General features: G+C 43.1%; 1 protein-coding gene across 7 annotated transcripts in view; it reads left to right on the forward strand.

Moving 5' to 3' along the window:
• Window positions 1-22,956, forward strand: part of RBFOX1 (RNA binding fox-1 homolog 1) — a 1,186,796-nt gene that overhangs the window by 328,895 nt on the left and 834,945 nt on the right. The gene's annotated exons all lie outside the window — the stretch shown is intronic.

The following is a 22,956-nucleotide window of genomic DNA, read 5'->3' on the forward strand; positions in this document are numbered from 1 at the left end:
CCTGGCTTGAGATTTATTAATATATTTTGAAGTGATCATGAGATTTCACCTTAGTAATACCAAAAAAAAAATTGAGCTGGAAAAAAATTTTGACATTTTAGGTAAATTAATTTCTTGTTAATTCCTTGAAGACTCCTTTGTGGTATATAATACATGACTACTGAAAACAATTTTTAATTTGCTGTTTGCAAGGTATGAAGTAATGGTTCTCCTAACAGAATTTAAAAGATGTCACTGTCTAAAACCTGGAAGGTTTGGAGCCAGTGTGATGGGCAGGGTCATTCTAGATCCTGCCTGACGTGTGGTGCTTCCATCTTTCAGCAGGGAAGGGCCATGGCAGGCAGCTTTTATCCAGGACTGAATAAATCTCTAATCAGCTTTATCACAACAGCAGCAGGAATTGTCAGTTCCCAAAGGACTGTGGCCTAATGGGAGAGACTCTTCCACACAGATTTGGCTTCAACAACAGCTCCTGACTCCCTGGGGCTGCTGGCGTGGGGAAAGGTGAGGCCACACCTGGCTGGGCTGGCGCTGAAGGGGGATAACTTCTGGCCAAATGGGGTTGGAGGGCAAAGAAGCTCACCTACACCATGCCAACACTTCTGTTCCTGGGTAGAACACCTTGTCTGATAGTTATTGGAATAAACATTGAATACCCAAAATAATAGGAAGATTTCTTTATAAAAACTTCCTGATTTTCACCTGGGCATGATTCAGATTTCCTGTTCTCAGCTGAACTCAATTTAAGTGCCCTAAGATGGTTGAGGCATTCAGGATTCTGTTTCTGCCCCACTGAACTCAGCTGCAGTTGAAGCTCGGATTAATAAATTAAACAGATTCCTCTTTGTTCCTGTGCTGCTGTTGGGACTCTCTTTGGGAGAGAGGTCACTTACACCCCCTGTTCAAAGAACGTGCACTTTGAATTGTAGAGAACCAAGAATAAATTAGCAGGAAAACACAGATTCCTTTTCCCCCCAAGCTCTCAGAGCTGTGTGGCATACATCACAGAGAGGTGTATGGCTACATCACACAACAATAAGTACAGGTAGGGGGAAGTCAATATATAAAGAATAACCTTTGATAATGCATTTGGGTTGGTAGCAATGTCCTAAACTCTAGTGGAGAATTGATAGATCTCAGCATTCCCTGTTCTCTCTATGCTGTAGGGATTATATATCTTTTAAAATAGAATTTCCACCATTTTAGTCTAGTGGAGTTGTGGAGGACTGAAAATAGCATTTCAGCCAGCCCTGCTTGGCTGCTATTCTTCCCAGATGGCTCGGAGCACTTTCCTTCAAAGAAATTCCTGTCACAGAGGTTCCACACACGGCTTAGGCACCAACAATGCAGTTCTGTGTCAGCAAAACAGTTCTGACAACTGCAGGCACTGCTTGTGTTTGAGGGCATTCTGAGGAAACAACCTCTGCAGGTAAATGCTTGTAAATTTTCCATTGTGTTGCTCAATCCTGCTGCTTTCACTACAAGAACACCTGGCTGGGTTCTTAGAGCTGTGCTGTGACGTGCTGGGTTTGGGTTCCCCATTCCTGGTGGGATGCACTCGTGTCCCCTTGCCTTTTGTGTCCCCCAAAGCCTGCCTGGGCTCCTGCAGCAGAGCCAGCAGCCCTGCCTGCTCCATCTGTGGCAATTCCACCCAGAGGAGATGTTGCAAAACAGTGAGTCCCCAGTGGGATGTAATAGAATGGAAGCAGATGGTGAGCTGAGGAGGATTTCAGGGGAGGATTACATTTTCCAGTTACTGTCTTTTTGATTTCACTGTTATTGTCTGATGAATTGTGTCAGATTTGATCCTTCAGATTGAAAAGCTGCTCCTCAATGTGCTCCCAAATGTACAGATAAAGCAAATGGCTGCTGCCAATGTACTGTCTTAGAAACTTAATTTTTTAATGCCTATTAGAAGGGCCTCTCATTCTGTCACATGTACAGTGATTTCTGCCTCCAGCTAAGGATTTTTGTTCTGTCATAGACTGGGGTGTCAGTAGCCTGCTGGGGTTTGGTGCAGAGCATACCTGAGTACTCATCATTTACTCCTGCTGGGGCTTGGTACAGAGCACACCTGAGTACTCATCATTTACTCCTGCTGGGGCTTAGTACAGAGCACACCTGAGTACTCATCATTTACTCCTGCTGGGGCTTAGTACAGAGCACAACTGAGTACTCATCATTTACTCCTGCTGGGGCTTGGTACAGAGCACACCTGAGTACTCATCATTTACTCCTGGCCAAGGCAAGCAGGAAGGCTTTCTCTTGCCCTGTGGCCGCTTTGCAGTCCCTGATCAGCACAGGGGTCTGCACACCCTGCTGGGAATGCCCCACTCAGAGAGAAGGAAGGCACAGAGAGCTCAGACCCTTCATTTGCAGACCCAACTGTGAGCCCATCCCTGGTGGGAGGGCAGGGCCAGCTCCTGAAGAGCTGATTCCATGCAACTGCAGCAAGATGCCCTTTCTGCAATACCAATTTAACACTTTGATGTGCAACTTAAACAGTTGGGCTTTAAAATGTGTATGAGAAAAAAAAAAATCAAAACCTATTTTGAGCACAAGGATATTCTCTGGATAGACTCTAGCTGTTCATTAAAGCAAGATTGATACTTTAAACACCCCAACAGTAGAAAGTCTTTAATTTGAATTATGTGGAATCAGGCCTTAAATCTTGGATATAATTAAGCCCTTCTCTAGCTATGGCCAAACATTGCTGGGCCTGCCCCTGTAGCAGATGCTGCTAGAGTTAATAGTATTTTTTTGTTTTGTATTGCAAAATGGCCATTATTCTCTGGTGACTATACATATAAAAGTATCACCAGAAACAGATATTTCTGTATCATTCCTTCCTATAACCTTACAGCATGTTCAGTCTTACTCCCTTTTCCCCTCAGTTAAATCCTGTATGTTGATTTATTCCATTATGGACGACGAGGTTATAGAGAGATTTTGACTCTTTTGAATTGAATTAAGGTAGGAGGTGTGGGTAAATATAAATGAGCTTGAAATCTGTGCTATATCACAATGACAGCTTTCTGACTGCTCCCTTTTATTTAGTGTTGGCTCATTTACTCAGGCCAAGAGACTCATAAACATTGCAAGTGCATGTGTAAGTGCAATGAACTTCTCTTCTAGACTGTTCTGGCTCAGCCTCCTTCAGTGTCTTTTGAAAACTGGAATTTTATATATTGCTTTGATCTCCCTGCTGCACAGATGTTGCAGACAACCAGGACATTGGAGCTTCCTGCTGCTGCTGTTTGAGCCCTACATTCTCTGCTGGAACATGCTTGGGAAGGGTTCTTGTTTAATCTTTTTCATGCAAGAATGGTTTAGAAGGATTGGAACTTTCCAGTAATTCTGAATTTTGGACTTGACTGGCATCTGTTACTTTCTGGAGCCTAAAAAGGCAAGAGGTTCACCCCAATAATCTGAGGAATTCTTACGAATATTTGTGAGAGCCTGCCCAAACAGCCCCAGCTGTATCACCTCCAGAGAGGCTGCTGCAGAGGCAGCTCACTGCTGACTTCACCCCCAAAATGAGGCAAAGACAGCAGTTCTGTGTAAACAGGAGGGCACAGTGCCAGTGTTGGTCATGCAGCCTGCCTGGGAAGAGATAGTGTGGATTGATAGGAAGGATTCAGGCCATCAGCTCATTGTCGTTGGCTTTGCAAATCAGGTTCACTTCCCTAAAATGTTATTTGTAATAATTCACTTGTGGGGAATTTTGGGAGGAATTTGAGATGGGATTTCTGAATTGCTTTTGATTATGTGGTTTATTTTCTTATCTTCTACATAGGTAGGAAGGGTGAATTTGGCTCACATCTTTACAGTATGGTTCAGAAGGTCACAAGACCCTTAGTTACGAGAGCTTTTAAAGAGTTATTGACCAATAAAACACTGCCAACAAGGATATTTACATTTTTGACCCAATCCTGAAGTATTTATGGACTCATGCTAAGTTTTCTCACCCAATCATGTTGTGACACACAAATTCTAAACTCCTTGTTTACCTCTGTAAGTACTTTTATTTTTTTCTATATCTTAAACTCTAAAACTCTAAGCTTTCCTCCACTTAGCTTAACATAAATCTTTATGTTGAGCTTTAAACTATACTATTAAAAATTATGTTATGTAAAACTTTAAACTATAAACCCCCATTCTCCCTTCTGTCACCTCAGTTTGGAAGCCTTTCCCAAGGTCCCAGATCAAATCCTGTGTTTAATTCCAGGCTTTGGCTTACAGGCCCCAAGCATTTTGGATTTCATTCAGTTCAGGAATAGTGCACTGTTTATTGGCAGCAATGTTTGGAAGGACAGGTGTAAAGACATCATTATATCCTCGTAGAAGGGCAGATATTTTGCAATTCTCATCATCTTTAGGCACACGTGGAAATCACACCAGGAATGTGCACATCATTGCTGAGTGCCCCCCAGGAGAAATGCACCTGCACACAGGGGAATGCTGTCTCACCTGGCTGAGCTCAGGTGCACCAAGCTGCACAAACACCATTCTGCACTTCCATGCAGGGCTCTCACTGGAAACATGGAGGTTCCATGGGCTAAAAAAAGCACAAATGAGAAGAATTACACTTCAACAAGCACTGGAATTTAACAGCATTTAGATGGGAATGGGTATTTAGTTGAAACTTTGATTTATGACTTTATTAATCCAAGTCAGAACTCTTGCTTCAGCTGCACCTGGTTTGCATTATTCCTATAGGATGGGAATAATGGAAAAAGTACCCTGAGTTTATTCTCCATAAAGGGAATTTGGGGCTGCATCTGGCCATTTCAGGAGTACTTTCAAGCATTTCTATCCCAGCAATCTCCATGCCATGAAAGCCCCACAGGCTGTTAGACAGTTCCATGTCTTTTTGTTCCTCTCTAATGAAGCCATAATAAGGCACCAAATCTCTTGGAAATCATTTCTCAAAAATGAAATAGCAAAGCAGTGCTGAGCTGGGCTATTGCAGCCCTGTCAGCACTGTGTGATAAAGTAGCAGAAATACAAATTACAGCAGCAGCAAGGGTTTTTGGTGCACAAAAATAGGAAATGTTACTTTTCTGTGCATGTTTTTGGTTTAGCATGACTGCTGAGAGCTCTGGGGATTATCCTACATGAATTTCAGGAATGGTGTAGAGCCCACTGAGCTCCTATCTGCTAGGTCCTGTGAAATTAATGGCAGTAGGGAAAGCAGGAGTTTCATCACTTTTGGAAAATACTGGAAAGTGAAATTAAATTGCTAGTTTTGAAAGAGCCCAGAGGAGTACGAGGATGCCATGATGACTCCTGGTGACCCCCTGGGCTGTTAAGACATAAATAATTCTCAAAATAGGGATCAAAGTTGTGTTTATGAGGGTTTTTTCCCCAATAAACAATGTGAAAGTTCCACAGCAGGATTGCCCCAGTGTAATTGAGTGTTTCTGTCACACCTGGGTGTGCTCCTTCCCCTCTCCCACACTGAACAAGCCCAGAGGAGCTGGGCCTGGCTCCTCTAAGCTGCCTTGTGCAGTCCCAGGGAATGCACCTCACCTCCCCTCTCCCCTTGAAAAATAAGGTTCTTTCAAAATCATCAGGAAATGGTATTGCTCTAAAAGCACCAAATCATATTTTATCAGCAGGACTCCTCTGAGCAGAGGGTTAATGAGTGTGGAAATACAGGATTTAAAGTGACTGCCTTGTAATATTGCACAGAAATGCTACTTCCACTTGCCCCATGAATGTTATTTCTCATAGAAACTCCTAAATTAAGTAGTGCAGACTGGTAGAAATATTTTTTTGTGTTTGCATCTTTGTTTTTCAACCTTCTGCCTGAACAAATTTGTAAATGATGTACATTTGTTTTTCCTATCCCACTGTACATAAATTGTGTAGATAAAATCAATACATTTTATTGTGCTACAATTGGCTATACAATATAAACCTGAAGACCAAGACAAACCAGGCATAAATACATACTTTACTTTTCAGGAAGCTATAAAAGATGTATGGGATTGATTTCTTTAGCACAGAGAAGAATCTGTAACCTAAGTTTGTTGAGACAAAATTTCTCTGAGTTGCAGTTGTGAGAGATGGACATAACACTGATCACATAGAGGATGGATGAATTTGTGGAGCTATTTAAATTTGGGGAGTAATGTTTTGGTTGGTATTTTTTCTGTCCTTTCTGTGCCTGTTTAGAAGTTTCCATTTCTAACTTCACAACTGTTTACCTTTATTAACTTTAATTATAAAGCTTTTATGCCCCCATAAAGGGCCATAGTGGAAAATCAAACCAGATACTGTAGGAATCAGATTGTTGAAATAAATGAAAAACACTTGACAGGACTATCTTAAGCCACATTGTTGAAAGAAGTGAAAATAGGAAAAAACCATTATCTCAACCCTCAGGAAACCATGGGCACAAATAGAATTCAGCTGTAGTATTTTATTGTGGGGAAATACTTGAAATTTATGCACTTTATGAATGCACTGAAAAACTCAAGAGGGTGGTGAAAATCTGTAGCTTGGTGATGAAGTTAAAATCAAACAGCTGATGCTGTTCCTCTGCAGGACAGAAACCCTCCCCAGGTGTGGAAAATGCTCATGTTCCTGGAGGAAAACAGATCCATGCCTGTGAATGAGCAGGGAGGCAGTGGAGGTGCTGGGTGGCTGATAAAGGACAGAGCAGGCAGAGGTGGAGCAGGGAGAGCCCAGAGCTCCTGTCAGGGTGGATCTGAGCCTGGCAATGGCTCTGCTGAGCAGCCAGAGCAGGAATGGGGGGTTTGTCGTGGAGAGGAGTTCCTCAGCTGGCACTGGGAGGGAGGGAGGGGGAAGCACCACTGGTGGGAATTCTGTTGGTGGAAGAGAGCAGGGGTTGAATGTGTGGGAGTGTGCTGTGAAGAAGATGAATGGCTCCACAGATTTACTGCTCAGTGCTAAAATCTCAGGCCTGGCTTATGCTAGGACTCTGGGGAAATGTTAATTGATATGTGACACATCTGCACAAGCATCACTGCTCAGTGTCACTCACAGCAGGGCTGCTCAGATTCTGCCCTCAGCCTGCAGTGCCACAAATGAGGGAAAATTGAGATGGGTTTGAGCCTCCAGTGGTGCACAAACCTGAGGGACAGGTAACGAGGTGGGAGTGACTGAAGGGTTAAGGACAACTGAGACTGGGCTGCAAGAGAAAGTAGTGTAATTGTGAAGTATGACGTGTTTAAAGAGGCCCCCACACATAGGGAGAGGGAAGGGAAGGAAGAAGGAAAGGAAGAAGGAAAGGAAAAAGGAAAGGAAAAAGGAAAGGAAAGTAAGAAGCAAAGGAAAAGAAGGAAAGGGAAGTGGCAGAAGTGGCGGAAGGAAGTGGCGGAAGGAAGGAAGGAAGGAAGGAAGGAAGGAAGGAAGGAAGGAAAGCATGCATTGCTGTGATTTAGGTGTTGGATCCAAGCAGATGTGTTCTGTGTCATACTGAAAGGATAAAGGTCTTTTGTGGAGTCCTGAGGAGACATTTATATTTAAAGAATCTCTTGACAGACCGCCCTGATCTCAGTAATTCATAGACACATTAATAATAATAATGTGACAAAATGGTGCTTTTTTGTAAAGCTAAATGCATTTCTGTTGTTAACATCTTATTTTTCTTAGAGACAAAAATAGATCCTGCTGCACCTTTCTGACCATGACATGGTGTGTTTTGCCCAATCCTTTAGTATTTCTGAGAACTGTGGAAGTCAGCTTGCTCCTTTCAGCTTGTTCTTAATGTTAGTTTTCCATTTGCTGAGATTTTACTGGAAAGAGGCAAAAACCCTGAGAAAAGCCTTCAGAATATGGAACTTTAATTATCAGTATGCAATCCAGATTTAGAGGGCTTCTTTCAGTATGTATTTTTTTTTACCAAGCTGTGAACCTTGGTTAATTTTAGAAAGTCTGATGAACTAAAATAGATGTCCTTTGCTTGAAAGTCAGATGATTCAGTTGAACCACAGACCCTTGAGCTCTTCAGGGCTGCATGGCTGTGGAGGCTCTCATTTTTAAAATATGTGTTATTGTGGAAATGGAAATCAGATATGGTTTGGGGTCATTTTTCCCCCTCTTGAAATATTTTTCTGCAGTATGCTTGGAGCTTTTATTGAAAATCTATGTAGGTATTACCTTCATGTAAATAGTTAGTGATTTTGGACCACAGATTCAGGAATTTCTGGGGATTTCTTGCCCCCTTTGGCCCATGGTAAGATATGGGCAGGGCTCTGGGTTGCTCTCACTGACCAAGGAGGTTTTGTCACAAGGAAAAAACAAAAGGAGAACCAGGATTCAGAAGAAAAGAATCCATCTAGTTTGAAACCCCCCCCCAAGCCATTGCTGCCATGTTTGGGGCCTCCATCCCTCCAAGGGGTCAGAAATTGGCCTTTCAGGGTTGGTGCCCTGATTTCCAAAGCTCCTGCTGCCTGCTTGTCCTGCAGACCAGCACAGGAATTGAGTGTTCAGCACATCCTGAAGCCATCCTGGGATTTGGTACTTGTTTATTTGGGCTTGTGCCTGGAGAATGTCAGCCTCCAATTTGTAATCCAAGCCTACAGGAACCTGGGATGAAAGTTCTCCCTTTTTTCTCTTCTGTCATTATTCTCATTAGGCAGCCTGTGAAACTTGGAACAATGACTTCATGAGCTGCCACCAGATTTTGGGGGGGGACAGGGGGAACCACTGAAATTTGGAAGGAAAAAGAAAGGGAAAGTTTTCATTTAAAAAAAATCTGGCTCTCTAAAAGAGAAAGCACACATGCAAGGCTGAATGGATGCACATTCCACCATGCACACAGAGTCTTTTCCAAGCCTTTGTTCAAATTTTAATCTGGCTCCAGTTCTCTCAGCAGATTTTTCATTTGGACCCTGCATTTGTAGCATATTTGCAGTCTCAGGCCCTCAGCAAAAGAGCACTTTGGAATCAGATATCTGAAAAGCATCATGATGGGAAAAGATTATTTACAAACACAACTTTAAAATATAGAATGGGATGTTTTATATAGAAAATAAAGTGTCACCACACTGGAGATATTTCAAGAAGCCTCATCTTATCTGTTTTGTTTTTGTAGAAATGAATCAGTGTTTGTGGTAACATCACAAGTACAATGTGGCTTCCACTGAATTTGTATTTTGAGACACTGACTGCAATCCACTGTGCATGGGTAAAGTCAGTCTATCCAGATCAAAACTAGAGGATGCTTCAGATTCCTTTAGTGGGAGGTTTTAAGGCACAAGGTTCTGTTAAATAGCAAAGCTTCAGAGCACAGAGTTTGGGTGCATCCCTGTAGGAGTGTGGGGAAAGCAGAGCAGAGCAGCATTCACGTGTGAGCTGGGTTCACTGGCAGTCCCACGAGCTGCTCCTGTATTCCCAATACAGCTGGAAACCTGTGGAGTCTGGATGTCACACATGCTCCTAAAGGCTGCATAAAAATGAGGGGGGCAGATGGAATGTAGAGGTTCCTGGGCGTTTCAGGATTATATGTTGTGCTTTGAGCACGCAGTACAGAACAAGCAAAATATTACCCCTTAAACTGCCACAAATTCAAGATAAATATTTCTGTCAATAAGAAGTTTTCCAAGACAGTTTTCACAACATGTAATCATGCTTTTTGCCTGCAGACTGCTACTTTTTGAAGCACAGGTAGCTAAATCTAAAGTGTGCGCTCTTTAATTTGCTTTTTTTTTCTTTTTGCATTAAAGATTTTCCCACAATAAACTACTACAGCTGAGTCCTATTTCTGCCTATGGTTTTCTGAGGGTTGAGATATTGCTTTTTTCCTATTTTCACTTCTTTCAACAATGTGGCTTAATATGGAAGGTAAAACTTTGGTTCCTAAAGCATTGTTCACACATGCAGATAAAGACATCACTGGAATTGCCCTCTGAAGCACCTGGTGAGACACTGGAAAGCAAAGGCTAAACTTTAGAGACAACTTTAACTCCAATTTCCTGTTGCTGATCAGAGCACACACAATTCTCCTGTTATAAATTGGTTTTGTGCCATAAATTGTTTCCTGAATTCTGCCCGGTGTTCACTCATTAAGAACATTTTAGCCCATAAAAGCTGCAAAAGCACAGAACCAGCAAGGTTCTGGTTGCCTGAGAGGCAGGAAGGCCGGGGGAGTGAGGGGATTTCACTGGACTGACACTCAGGCACCTGTGGCTCCTCCTGCCCCTGTGTCTGGGTGCACCTGCCTGGGCTGTGCTCCTGGCACTGCCTTGCACCCAGAGCCTGTTTGGAACCTGCTAGCAGCACTCTTTGTAATTACTGTGTATCACTTAATTGGGATTCGTGTAATTATTATTTTAAACTGCTTTACATGTCCTGATTTGAATTTTTAATTTAGAAAACAGATATTCAGACCTTCGATCTGATTCCCTTTGGATGGCTGTGCATGGAGCATACATTTTAATGTTTCAGGTTATTTGTATGCAACAGGGTTTTCCCACTCCACACTCCTGAATCAGTGCTAGTATTTATCTGTGCAAAGTTACAGCCAGTCCAGGATAATATATTTTAATTCATAAAATCCATGTTTAGTCACACAATAAAACTATTTAGATTTGAAATCCTTTAACAAAATATGTACAAAACACTTTTTCTTACAAAGTACAAGTGCAAGACAGATTCCTATGGATTTTTACCTTCTGTGCATTTTTACATGCATTCTGTGAATAAAAACATCTAGCTGTACCTGCATACAAATTTAATTGCTTGTTCTTTATTTTGGGGTTGCCTGGAAATCCTGTAATGGGGAGCACAGGCCGTGAATCCAGCAAGGGGCTGAAGCCCTGGGAGCTCTGGAGGGTTTCTGGGATGCAGGAACAGCTGGAGCTCCTGGACTGTTGAGTTAGGGATGCAAAGAAAGACTCCAGTCTTTCTCCAATCAGATATGTACAAAATACTTTTTCTTACAAAGTACAAGACAGATTCCTATAGATTTTTACCTTCTGTGCATTTTTACATGCATTCTGTGAATACAAACATCTAGCTGTACATGCATAGAAATTTTATTACTTGTTCTTCATTTCAGAAAAATAATTATATCAATTTTAGAAGTCCCCTTGTTGAGATTCTAAGAAAGGTGCAAGGATAGGGTGGTAGGAAGTGATGAACCAGGTGTGATTTACAGAGGATGGATAAACTTTCTGCTTGGCTGCAGCCTCTATGAGCTCATGACAGCTGATACTGCAATATTAATTTTCTTTAAAGGTTTGGGGGTGTCACTGGCCTGGAGAGGGGTTTCCCTCAGGGATGGTTTCAGTCCTGGTGTTCTGGCACATTGGCTCTGCTGAGAGTACAGTAATAATTAAGTATTGTTCTAAAGTAGGCCCTGGAACATCACCAGGATCTTATCCAGAGGAACCAAGCCTGCCCAATGTATAAAATAATAAGGCAGACACTATTTTAACACAATAATTTGGGCAGCCTTACTTTCTTCAGTGTATCTCCAAATGCTTGGCATGGTATAATTATCTATATTCTGTTACTGAAAGGCTTCATGTGTCTCATGAAGAGAATCTCAAAAAGATTTTAATTAAGTTAAACTCAAATAAGAACTGAAGTATAGAAAGTGCTTTAAATAATCTTTAATATCAAGATAAGCTCATAGCATTTTCCTAAATAGAAGTTCATACAGGCAGGTTAATATTCCTTCAGTGAAGAAAATGAAAACAGAATTGTACATTTGGTTTTAGAGGTCTTGAGTGTCTGGCTCCTTTCAAATCCTGTTTTCTTCCTGTTTTCCTCTCAAGCAGACAGGGAATGAGCCAAGCCTCTGTGCAGCTCTGGCTCTACTGTCTCCCAGCAGACAGAGTTCCCTTATGAACCTCTGGTTCCCTGCCCTTGATGCAGAGAAAATGAGAATATTCCTGGTGGAATGTGAGGATTGCCCCTGCTCAGTCTGGTGCCACGGGAGCAGCTTGCTCGCAGCAGTGTGTGAGTGCAGTCTGTCCAACTCAGCTCAGGGCACCGTGCACTCACTGTGCCCTGGTGGCATCTCAGAGCAGGGGGCACTTGGTGCCACCACCCCTGTGCCACAGGTGCCCCATCAGCAATCCTGGAATGCCCTGCAAAGGAGCCACACTGGGAGAAATCATTCAGATGCCTTTTAAACAGCAAAACAACATGAGTTTGCACTCTGGAAAACGTGGAGAGTGCCTGCAGCCTGTCAGAGGCCAAGTGCTCCAGCTCCTTGGCCTTTTGCTTCCCCTTCTCGTGCTGCTGCTCTTGCTGCCTGGACATCTGCTCCTCAAACCCGAGTTTTTCTCTTCCTTTTCCCCTGCCCTTGATGAATGGCCCATATCTCAGTGCCAAAGCTCACCTTTTCCTGAGCAGAGGATGATTGATGGGGCAGGAGCAGCAGTGGAGCAGGCTCTGTGTCCTGGCAGCCTTGGCTGTCCCCCCAGGGACTGGCAGCAGCCTCAATTCCCTGCAGGAACCCAGATCCCTACCAAGCTGCTGAGAAACCAAGTGGGATTTTGAGATTCCTACTGCACAGGCTGACTATCTCTTAAAAATAGCAAGCCCGGAGTTCTCTGTTGATTTTCTGTCATGGAATGGTTTGAAGGGCAAATACTCCTTTTTGTTTTGCACAGATGGCATAATTGTGGTGGATGAACTCAGCATTATCAAACACGAGTTCATATGATTTTCTTTGTTTTAAATGTTAAGAAATAAGATGTAAATATTCTTTGTTCAAAACCATTAATTATTCCTACACTGCTCTACTAACATTTAAAAATGCTATTTTCCTTTAACATGTCTCCTATACATTTTTACTAGTAAAATGAATGCAACACTAACCTTTTTGAAAGACTATCTGGTCAAATTAGTGGCACTTTTAGATATAATGGGTCCTTAAGGCCAGGTTTTCAAGCCCTGTGTCAAGGTGGCTCACTTAGATCAGGGGACTCGTGCCAGATAACAACTACAGAAGATCTGAATGGAAAGGTGAAGGCAGTTGTTTATGAAAATTTGTAGTCTAAATTTAGGCAGACAAGGAGAAAAAATCAAGGGTGACTGAAAGAGAATAGATATCTAAGTGATATTGACTTTAACAGGTTCCTAATCATGAAGACATACGACAGATAGAAATGTGCTGGCAGAAGTTAATGGCTTTGAAAAGAAAAGACCAAATGTACAGTAATACCCTTGAAAGTGCTGACTTCATGAGTCAACATTTAAATGGGAGCCTGTCTTCCTGCTAAATAGCTTTTCAACTTCTTTCTTATCATAGGAGTCCTTAATTAAAATAGTTCAAAGGAGCTGGGTCATAAAACTGCATTGGGGTTTTTTTGGACTGAAAAGAATTTCTGCACTCAGCAAGACTTCATCAGTTCTCAAAACTTAGCAGTTGAGTCAATAGCCTGCTTTTCACTCTGGTGAACTGCACGTCGAGAATGCCATAAGCAATTTTTTAATCTCTGGAACTGGGGGTTAGTTCAGGACCACAGTGGCTAATTAAAAAGTGCTTCAGTGTGTCATTGATTTCTTGGTGTGACCACAAAGTCCTGCTTTCCCCTGCCTTGCTTTGAAGGAAGCGATGCTGCCAGCCAAGCTGGCTGCACAAACTCTGAAGGGTGCAGGGGAGCCAAACGTTTCTGTCGTGCAGTTTGTCAGGGCACAGAGGGAAGGGAAGACTCAGGAGAGAGCAGAAAGCAGAGAGATTTAACACACAGGGGAGAACAAGGTCTGTGGTATTGGTTTAAAACACCTGTGATATCTGTGATACTGGTTTAAAATGCCTGCTCCATCAGTCAGGCTCTCAGCATTCTGCAGGAAGGTTTGTTGCTCTCTCAGCACAAAGCCTTGCAGGAGGGGCTGCACTGCCAGCACCAAGCCCTGGCTTTCTGTGATCTATTTGCTTGTCAAAACATCAGCATCACCAATTCATTGCAGTGCCTCACCAATGACCTCCTCTTAGCCCTGCTCTCTGCAGTTTGCAGTTTCATTCATTTGTCATGTTGCAATCCTGTTTCTGGTTTAAATTTCCACTTCTGTTGAAGACATAAGTCCAAGTAGTAGAGTGAAAAATCCCATAACCTCATTCATAACTGTCATGACCTTTAATTCAGAAGTCATGGCTCTGGAATAGCTGTGGTTAATAGTCTTTTTAAGAGGTCCAGTCAGGCTTTGTCTGAAAATTCATATAGTAATGTTGATTGGAAAATTGATAAGACTCATGGGGAAAGTGAATGGAAAATAGAAAGCTCAACATTTCAGTCTTTTTTTATGATTATTTCGATTCAGCTGCCCTGTTAGCATGCTGCTTGTTCTGATTCTGCTCTCTAGATTTGTGCTTTACTGTAGGCCATGCAGGCAGTTAGGTGAGTCTGCCTTCGTGGGAGGATATTATCAACTCCCAGGCAAGTGCAGCACGCATGAAAACTGAATGATAGCAACAATGGTGTAAAGATAATCAGGCGAAATATTTTGCCTTTTAAACATTTATATTTCTGTAAAATCTGTTCTCTGCATGAAGCTGCTGCCCACCTGAATACTCTTACTCATTTACTATTAAAAGAGTTTCCCTCGGAAAATACCCCAATTGACAGTTTTTACCCTGCTACCACTTCTGAGAAATAAGATGTGCTAGCCTACAGTAATTTATACTGAACTGCTGTGAGCAATTGCTGGGGGGGAGGGCTGTAAAAATCCCCCTCTGATTGTCTCTGCATTTCTGGACTCTTTGCAATCAGGGGAGCAGCTCATGCAGAACACAACCTTCCTTCTGCTTTGGAGTCAGATCTGTGCCTGACTGATTACAAACCCAATTAGCTATCTTCTGGAGGCTAGGATAAACTCCAGATATTCCATCCTGGAGGATTTCAGAAAGTTGAGTACACGAATGACTGGAAAAGTATAAAACTAAATTAAGAGCTCAAGTCCCCTTGTCTCCTCAAAATTCCTGCCTTGGTATTTAGAATTCTATTTACACCCAAACCAGCTCCACTGCTGAAGGAATGGCATCTGTCAAAGTCAATGTGATGTGCCAGTATACCCCTTATATGTTTGCCTCTTTTCCCACATAGCAGGAATTGCTTTGACATTTGTTGAAACAAATGCCACCAAATCCACTTTCACAAATTTTGGTTGTACTTGGATTCTCAGTATCCTCCTGCTTCTTGCCTTTTCCAAAATAATATATTAACTTCATTGTCACATCCACTGTGTTGGAAGATTATCCAGCTCCCATAAACTAATTTAAATGAAGCATCTTGTTCATAGTGAATTGAGGATCTCTCACTTGTGTGGATATTCACTCCCTCCCCAATTACTTTAAACTCTTGCATAGCTGGGCTCCTCTCAGAGACTCAAAACTAAAGTTAAAGGCTTCAGACTGCTCTGCTTTGGAGGAAAGCTGTTCTCTCAGAGTCTCACTGGATGCTGGGACTTGCTTCTTACAGCACAATCGTTTGCCTGGTGTAGCTCACGTATTTCCCAGATTGCCAGGAAATTGATTTGAGGATTTTGAGAGCTCCTTTCTTGCTCCTGGCTCACCTTGTCAAGCTGCTTAACTCCACAGGAATATGGAGCCCCTTGGCCCCCAGGAAGGCAGACAAAGCCCTGCCTGCAGCTTCCCACCATGCTGGGTAGCATAGCAACCCCTCCAGCTGGCTCCTGCAGAGCTGCCCAAAGTCACAGCTACCCACAGATTCAGCCCTTTCATGGCTCCTTACAGGGCTCTCAAAGGAAAAAAAAAATCTCATTATTTTGTTGCTCAATCCATAGTGTTCCAAACTGTACTGACTCTTTGGTCAGAGTTCAGTGCAGCAAACTGTGCAGGGAATATTTTTTGACTCAGATAAATAAAGTTTTGGGAAATCTATTACACATTGCTTGTGGTTTTGAAACGTGGTGAGTGCTCTGGGAAGCAGAGCAGGAAGAATAGAGCAGACAGCCTGTTGCATGTAACAACACCTCCCCTATTCTTGATGAAACAGAAAATACATTTAGAGAGGTTGTTTGGTTGCTATTTTCCCTATGTTTTGTTCCTTTCCAGCTTCCTGTTGGAGCCCCCTGGCTGGTGGGGCATCCAGAGAGACAGAAAAGGCCTTGAAGGTGTGTAAGCACTGCTCAGCACTTGGAAATAAAACATCCCTGTGTTAATACCACAAATCCAAACCACAGCACCACGGGGCTGCTGAGGACAGAACTAACTCAGCCTAGGCAGCAGAGCAGGTTTCCCTGCATTTCCAAGAACTTCCCCCAAACTGTTGAAAATGTATGATTCATTTTCACTGCCCATCTCATAACTGAGAATACCTGGACCAAGATTAATGTATTTCTGACTTCCTACTGTGACCCTGGGCTGAGGTAGGAAGATCATATATCTGTTCAAATGAGTATTCTTCCTTAAAAAACCCAAATATTTTACTAAGCAATGCATTTTCATACTGCTGTTATTTCCTACACCTTCTCTTTCCATATGATTTTCCAGAGTCCTAAGCAAAGCTATCTTCTCTCAGATAAGTCTCCTTAAATCTAAAAATCCTCCAAGCTGTGCCATCATCATCATCATCATCATCATCATCATCATCATCATCATCATCATCATCATCATCATCATCATCCTCATCATCATCATCATGATGCAGCTTCCCCTATCAATATATTTAAATGTCTGGTGTTGGCTGCTTTGCTCTTCAGACACCAGTGCTGGGTGTCTCGTTAGTGCTGATTAATCACTGTGCAGTTTCAATCATTTTGTGAGGTTGAACCCCAAAATATTCTCCTAAATACAAACGCTGTTTGCAAAGTTGTAGCTCAGAAATTGTTCACAAATTGCATTGTTCAGATTATGCATTTTACCAACCATGGAAATTTTTGGAATTTATTGTGTGAACAAGTCATGGGGACATTGTTTTCTAGTGACTTCAAGTGCTGTAGGTTTTTAATTCTTTACTTGGTGCATTTGAGATGGATTTTTTTAGTGAATGCCCAGCTCTGTGGTCAGGTGAAGTGTCCTGGCAGTGAAAGGCAAAGCTGTGGCAGTAGCCAGTATCCAAAGCCCTGGATTCTGCCAGATCAGCCAAGAAAATGAGGCAATTTCTGGTTCTCTCTAGGAAATCATAAACACCATCCTTAGCTGTTGATGTCAGGCTGCTTCAGCAGTGCTGGCTGTGAAGTCAGCAAAGTGATTAATGACTCATTAAAAATTAATACATTTCCCCAAAGAATTTGCAGGGATTCTACTGTGAAATTCTTGCTGTACTCTGTGGGAGCTACATGACTTAATCCCCACGACCTGCACTTTGTGAGTAACCTTTTGGGAAATAAGCAACTGATGCAGCTGGAGACATGCAGTGTTACATGGCACTGAGGGGCATTGCAGCACTCCAGAGAGAGATCAGAAGCCAAAATGTCATGGAGAGACACAGACTGGGCTCACCAGGAGCTGTGCTGGCAGTGCCTGGCTGCAGGGGGGTGTGTTCCAAGCCCTGGAAACCTTTTGGGTGTCTCCGTGGTGAGCTGAGAGGGGATGTGTGAGCAGGGCTTCACCACGGAGTTCACACGTGTACAGGCAGGCTGTGGAGAGAGATGAGTTTGTTTGGGAACTATGTCATGTTTCTAGCAGAGGTAAAACTAAAATCCTGTTGTTGTTGAGGAGAAATACAGCACTGAAGGGTGAGGTGTCTTTGACTTCTACACAATCCCCCAGCAGTTCATGGCAAACGTGGGACACAGGCTGTGTGCTGAGCAGAGAAATCCTTCCTGCAGAAACGGGGCACAAGGCAGCTGTCTCTAAGGTGCACTGTCAAATGGGCTCTGCATCCGTCTCAGAAAACAGAGAATCTTCATTTATTCATTCATTTTTTCATGTAGAAATTTATCATTTCAGTAGATTCTCCCCCCTGCCCCTTCTATTCCACAGAAATAATTTTTGATGCGCAGGATGACACGCAGAACATTATTCTGTGTCTTTAAATGCCAATTCCTGACTTTGAACTCAAAGAAACATATATTTATTTACAGGCTCACCCTGATAGATGTCCTGGAGTTAATTATGTGATATCTGTCTGAACTTCTCCCCTAGTTTTCTACAGAAGTACATTTCTTGCTTTGAACCATGCCTGATATTTACTCAGGCAGCAATTCCATTGCTGTTAAGTGAGGGCCCAGGCTCTCAGGAAGTAAAGAACTGTGTGATGCTGGAATTATTTATTCCATCTAAATAACCAAAGCAAGATCATTAACCTCATTGCAGCACTGTGACCATGCCCTCTTCTCCACACTCTGCTCTTTTAATCACACCATCGATCATTCATCATCTCTCATACCATATTCAAAAACTTTGTCCTTGCCACAGCCTCTGAATCCTGCGCTTTAAACATGGGCAGTTGGAAGGAAAAAGGGGGAACGAGTAGAATGAGCAATTGGCAGGCTTTAATCTTTATTTGATGCAACAGTTTATGATTTAATTCTTCACATGCTTACCCAGGCCATGACTCCTCAGGATCTGTATTTTTTCCTGTCCATCACTTATCACACAGCATTTGGCAGACAGGGTTGGGGTGTTCAGGAGCTGTGCAGCAGTGAGCTGCAGGCACACTGCCCCAGTTGCTCCTCCAAGTCTGCTTGGTGTCTCAGGGGAGGGAAAGTCCTGTGTCACACAAAGCCCAGCAGCTCCAGCAGAGAGTGACTGTGCTGGGCAGGAATCAGGCCCCATGCCAGGGGGTGTTTATGTGCAGTTTTATTTCAGCAGTAAACACTGGAGGCACTCATTAAGCCCAGCATTAAGAGTGGGTGACCTCTCACTCTCCAAAACAGTCACATGCAAATAGTAAATTGGATCAAGCATTAATCAAAACTGTAAAATAGCCTGCTTAAACCCTTCAGGAACAACACACCCACTACCTTCTTCCAAACCCTTGTCAAACAAATGGTTTTTGTGGCGTATCTGGAAGGTCATCAAGTCCTGGGCTATTTCAGGAGCAGGTTCCAGATGGTCTCCTGCACGCTGAATAATGTATGTGTGTGTGGGAGTGGGGAGAGGGGCTCCAAGGATCCATTCCACTGACAGGAGGAAACCCAGCCCGTGCAGTTTGTATTCATCCGTGCCCTGCTAGGTGTTTAAAAACCTCTCGTGTCCTTTGCTTCCAGGGGCGAAAATGACTTGTTTGGAGGATCTTTAGTGACAATATCAATTTCATATTTCACTCAGCAGCACTCTAGAAAACCTTTAGATCCTGTTTGGTCTACAGTTGTCTGGATTACAAGAGCACTGGTGTTTCAATGGGGTCTGTTATTTGTAGTGTGACATTCCATAGGCAGGGATCTTTTATCCTGTAATTCCTGCCTGGCTATACAGGGAGAATCTCCACATCTCCATAGGCATGGTTATACATAAGATAATGACATGGCATAATGCAAATTCTTAAAGCTGCTTTGCATGAGTGTCATGGGGCTGTCTGTATGAGTTTGCAGGGGGAGTTGCTTGATGATGATCTCCACATGCCCCTGCAGCCCAGAACCCCCCAGTGGGCTGGGCTTATCCCCACAGGGCAAGGGAGGGATTCTGCCCCTCTTACCTGCTCAGGTGAGACCCCACCTGCAGCCCTGGGGTGCCCAGGAGCAGCAGCAGGACCTGGAGCTGCTGGAGACAGTCCAGAGGAGCCCACGGAGATGCCCCAAGGGTTGGAGCCCCTCTGGAGCTGGGGGTGCTCACATGGAGAGGAGAAGGCTGCAGGGAGAGCTCAGAGCCCCTGCCAGGGCCTAAAGGGGCTCCAGGAGAGCTGGAGAGGGACTGGGGACAAGGCATGGAGGGACAGGACACAGGGAATGGCTTCCACTACCAGAGGGCAGGGCTGGATGGGATACTGGGAATTAGGAATTGTTCCCTGGCAGGGTGGGCAGGCCCTGGCACAGGGTGTCTAGAGCAGCTGTGGCTGCCCCTAGATCCCTGGCAGTGCCCAAGGCCAGGCTGGACAGGAATCTGGGACAGTGGATGGTGTCCCTGCCTGTGGCAGGGCTGGAACAAGATGAGCTTTGAAGTCCCTCCCAACTCAACCCATTCCATGGATTTTTCCAAATGCACGGAATAGAAAGACAGCAAATGCTTTCTGAGCACAGGGTGTCCAACTCCAGCAATCCTTGTGCCTCCAGCTCGAAGGGGTTTGCTCTGAGGTGCCTGTCTGCCCACACTGTGTGCAACAGGGAGAACACTGACCTGATACTACACCAAGCACAAAATCAGACCACCTGGATCGATTGAGGACTTGGGTCAGAGGTGAAAATGGGATTTTTTTAACCTGTGGTCCTCTTCAGCATTACAGGTTTTAGCTCTGATATTGCATTCTGGCCATGCTATAATGAAAATTGAAGGATCTTCAGTAAATAGACCTTTGGTGCCTTCACTTGTGCATGCAGGAAGAGATAGATGGCCCTGTATTGCTATCAATCATGGAATAAAAAATCCCAAACAGCACTAAATACTCTACAACAATGCTAAATGTTAATAATGATGCTAATTTTGTCACCAATTTTTTTTGCTCCTTTTTCCCATTGCCATCTATCAAGTTCCCTCCCAGCCACAGCTCAAAATTCATGCTCTTGGTGAAATTCTGCTCATGTGTAGAGAGACCAAGGATATGGAGGAAATTGCACACAGATAAATCAGAGCATCGTTTTTGTCCTAAGGTAATAATATTTCAAAGTACTTTCATTCTGATGGTTTTCAGAATAACTATTTGAAGTGAATTGTTGGCCTTGGACAAATTCCTGGAGGAGATAATGACGTACATGTCACAAAAGAAATCATTGTTATAGGCACAGCTGGTGACAGTGCTCTGTGTCGACAAACAAGTAAGTTGACATAAAGCCTACCATTCAATTACTGGCATAAAGAAATCTCCTCTAAAACAAGATTGAAGACATGGCCTATGGCACCTCAAGTTTGAATAATACAGCAATGGTAAAAAATAGACAATATCAGCAATGAAGGAAGAGAAAAACTTAATTTCTAATCCTCACAGAGTGTGGTTCAGAGGATTAACACAAAATTTGGATTTCCTATACTGTCAGTAGTCAAAAATTAAACTTTTATATTTTTTACATGTCTAAAAAATATGTTCCCAGTTTCACACCATGGCTATTAGCTCAAGGTTCTTAAGATTTCCAGACTCTCCATTTGAGTTCTCTTCTGCAGGTCTGTCACTGTTCAAGAGCTCCAAAGTGCATTAATATTGTTCTTCAGCCTCTGCAGGGGAATACACAAACCCACTCACAGCAGCAAATTGCTCCCTGGAAAGATTGGATCACTAAAGTGGATTGGCTATTGTCAAAATGTCACTCAGAAGACAATAGGAAACCAAAATAAAAGTGGTTCTCAAGCAGCTGCTGTCACTGCAGCCCATGGGGAAGCTCGGGGTTGCCTTGGGCTGGGCACTGTTCTGAGATACACCTTGGGCTGTGCCACTGTCCACTGTATTTTCTGAAAAATCCCTTTGCCAGGATTTCTTCTCCTGGGAAGCTGGGAAGCTTCAGCTTCTCCCCGTTTTGCTGCTTTGAAATGTGGTCTGGAGATTGTTTATCAAACATGTGAATTGTTTTAATTTAATGACCAATCGTGGTCCAGCTGTGACAAGGCTCTGGGGAGTCACGAGCTTTTATTACTCATTCTTGTTAGGCCTTCTGATGTATCCTTTCTCTGTAGTTTATATAGTTTTGTGTAGCATTAATATAATATAATATAATATAATATAATATAATATAATATAATATAATATAATATAATATAATATAATATAATATAATATAATTAATATATAATCAGCCTTCCAAGAACATGGAGTCAGATTCATCAGGGGTGGCTAAGGAAAACTGGGTGTGAGAACTCTGCAAGTCCATGGCCTTCAAAAAAAAATTTAATAAAGAATGAGGAAATGATGAGTTCCCAGCTGATGACTTGGTAGAGGTCATCATATACTGGGGGAATTTATAGGGGTGAATGAGAACTACAGGTATTAATTACATTGCTACATTAATTAATTACATTGTGGGCACAATTAGGGAGCATGTGTATTTAGAAGGAGACAGTATCACAGGATCTTTAATGCTCACACACATCCTGAGGTTTCCCAAGAAGCAGAACAAGGAGCTCCAAGGGCTTGGAGGAGTGGCAAATGATGTCATTAGGCTCATCCTTGGTGATTTCCACAGGGTTTTGCCCTTTCCCCTGGGGAGTATTTCAGCTGGCAGATCTCCATTTCTGTTTATACATGGCTCATCTGTTCCAACACTCAGTTCTGAGCACACAAGGAGCTCTGCTGTCAATAAATGAGCAGTACCAACACCCAGTCCATCGCAGCAGGAGGGGCAGGTTCCCTCCTGGCTCTGCAGGGTTGTGGTGACTGGGGGTGAGCCAAGGCTCCCCCAGCCCTTCCCACAGCTGAGCTCAGGGCTGGCCCTGCTCTTCCCCAGGAGGAAAAGCCTGGGTGCTTGAAATTACAGCAGCACATAAGGGAATTCTTTAGAAATGGCATGTTCAAAACAACAATATTGCTACTGGTGGTAATCCACGATGGCTGGATGCACCAGGGTCAGCTTTTATAGACTAATTACCTTTTTCATTGCCAGTTTATTCTCTAAATATTCATGTCAAAGGAGCTGTAAATCTGCATTTCCTAGAATATAAAGTTGTTTTCTGCCTCTGCTTAGGCTGGTGTTGCTGCAGGGGTCTGGGACTAGAAAGTTTTGCAAATTTTTAAGGGCTCCCTTTTCACAGAAAAGAGAAACTCATGGCACCATTAGAATGAAAATTTTAATTTAAAAGACAGATAGTTTGTAACAAAAAACCACAGAGGTCGTTATTTATAGTCAGGTGTTGGTTTCTGTCCAAATCCAAATTGCAAAGTCTGATGTCAGGTAACCAAAAGCAGCTCTGAGGAATTTTAGAGAAGAACAGGCGGGCCTTGTCCTGTAGCTGTGCTTGCACAGAATGCTTCTCCCTCAGGG

Source organism: Haemorhous mexicanus, chromosome 17 (assembly GCF_027477595.1).
Source record: "Haemorhous mexicanus isolate bHaeMex1 chromosome 17, bHaeMex1.pri, whole genome shotgun sequence".
Lineage (NCBI taxonomy): Eukaryota > Metazoa > Chordata > Aves > Passeriformes > Fringillidae > Haemorhous > Haemorhous mexicanus.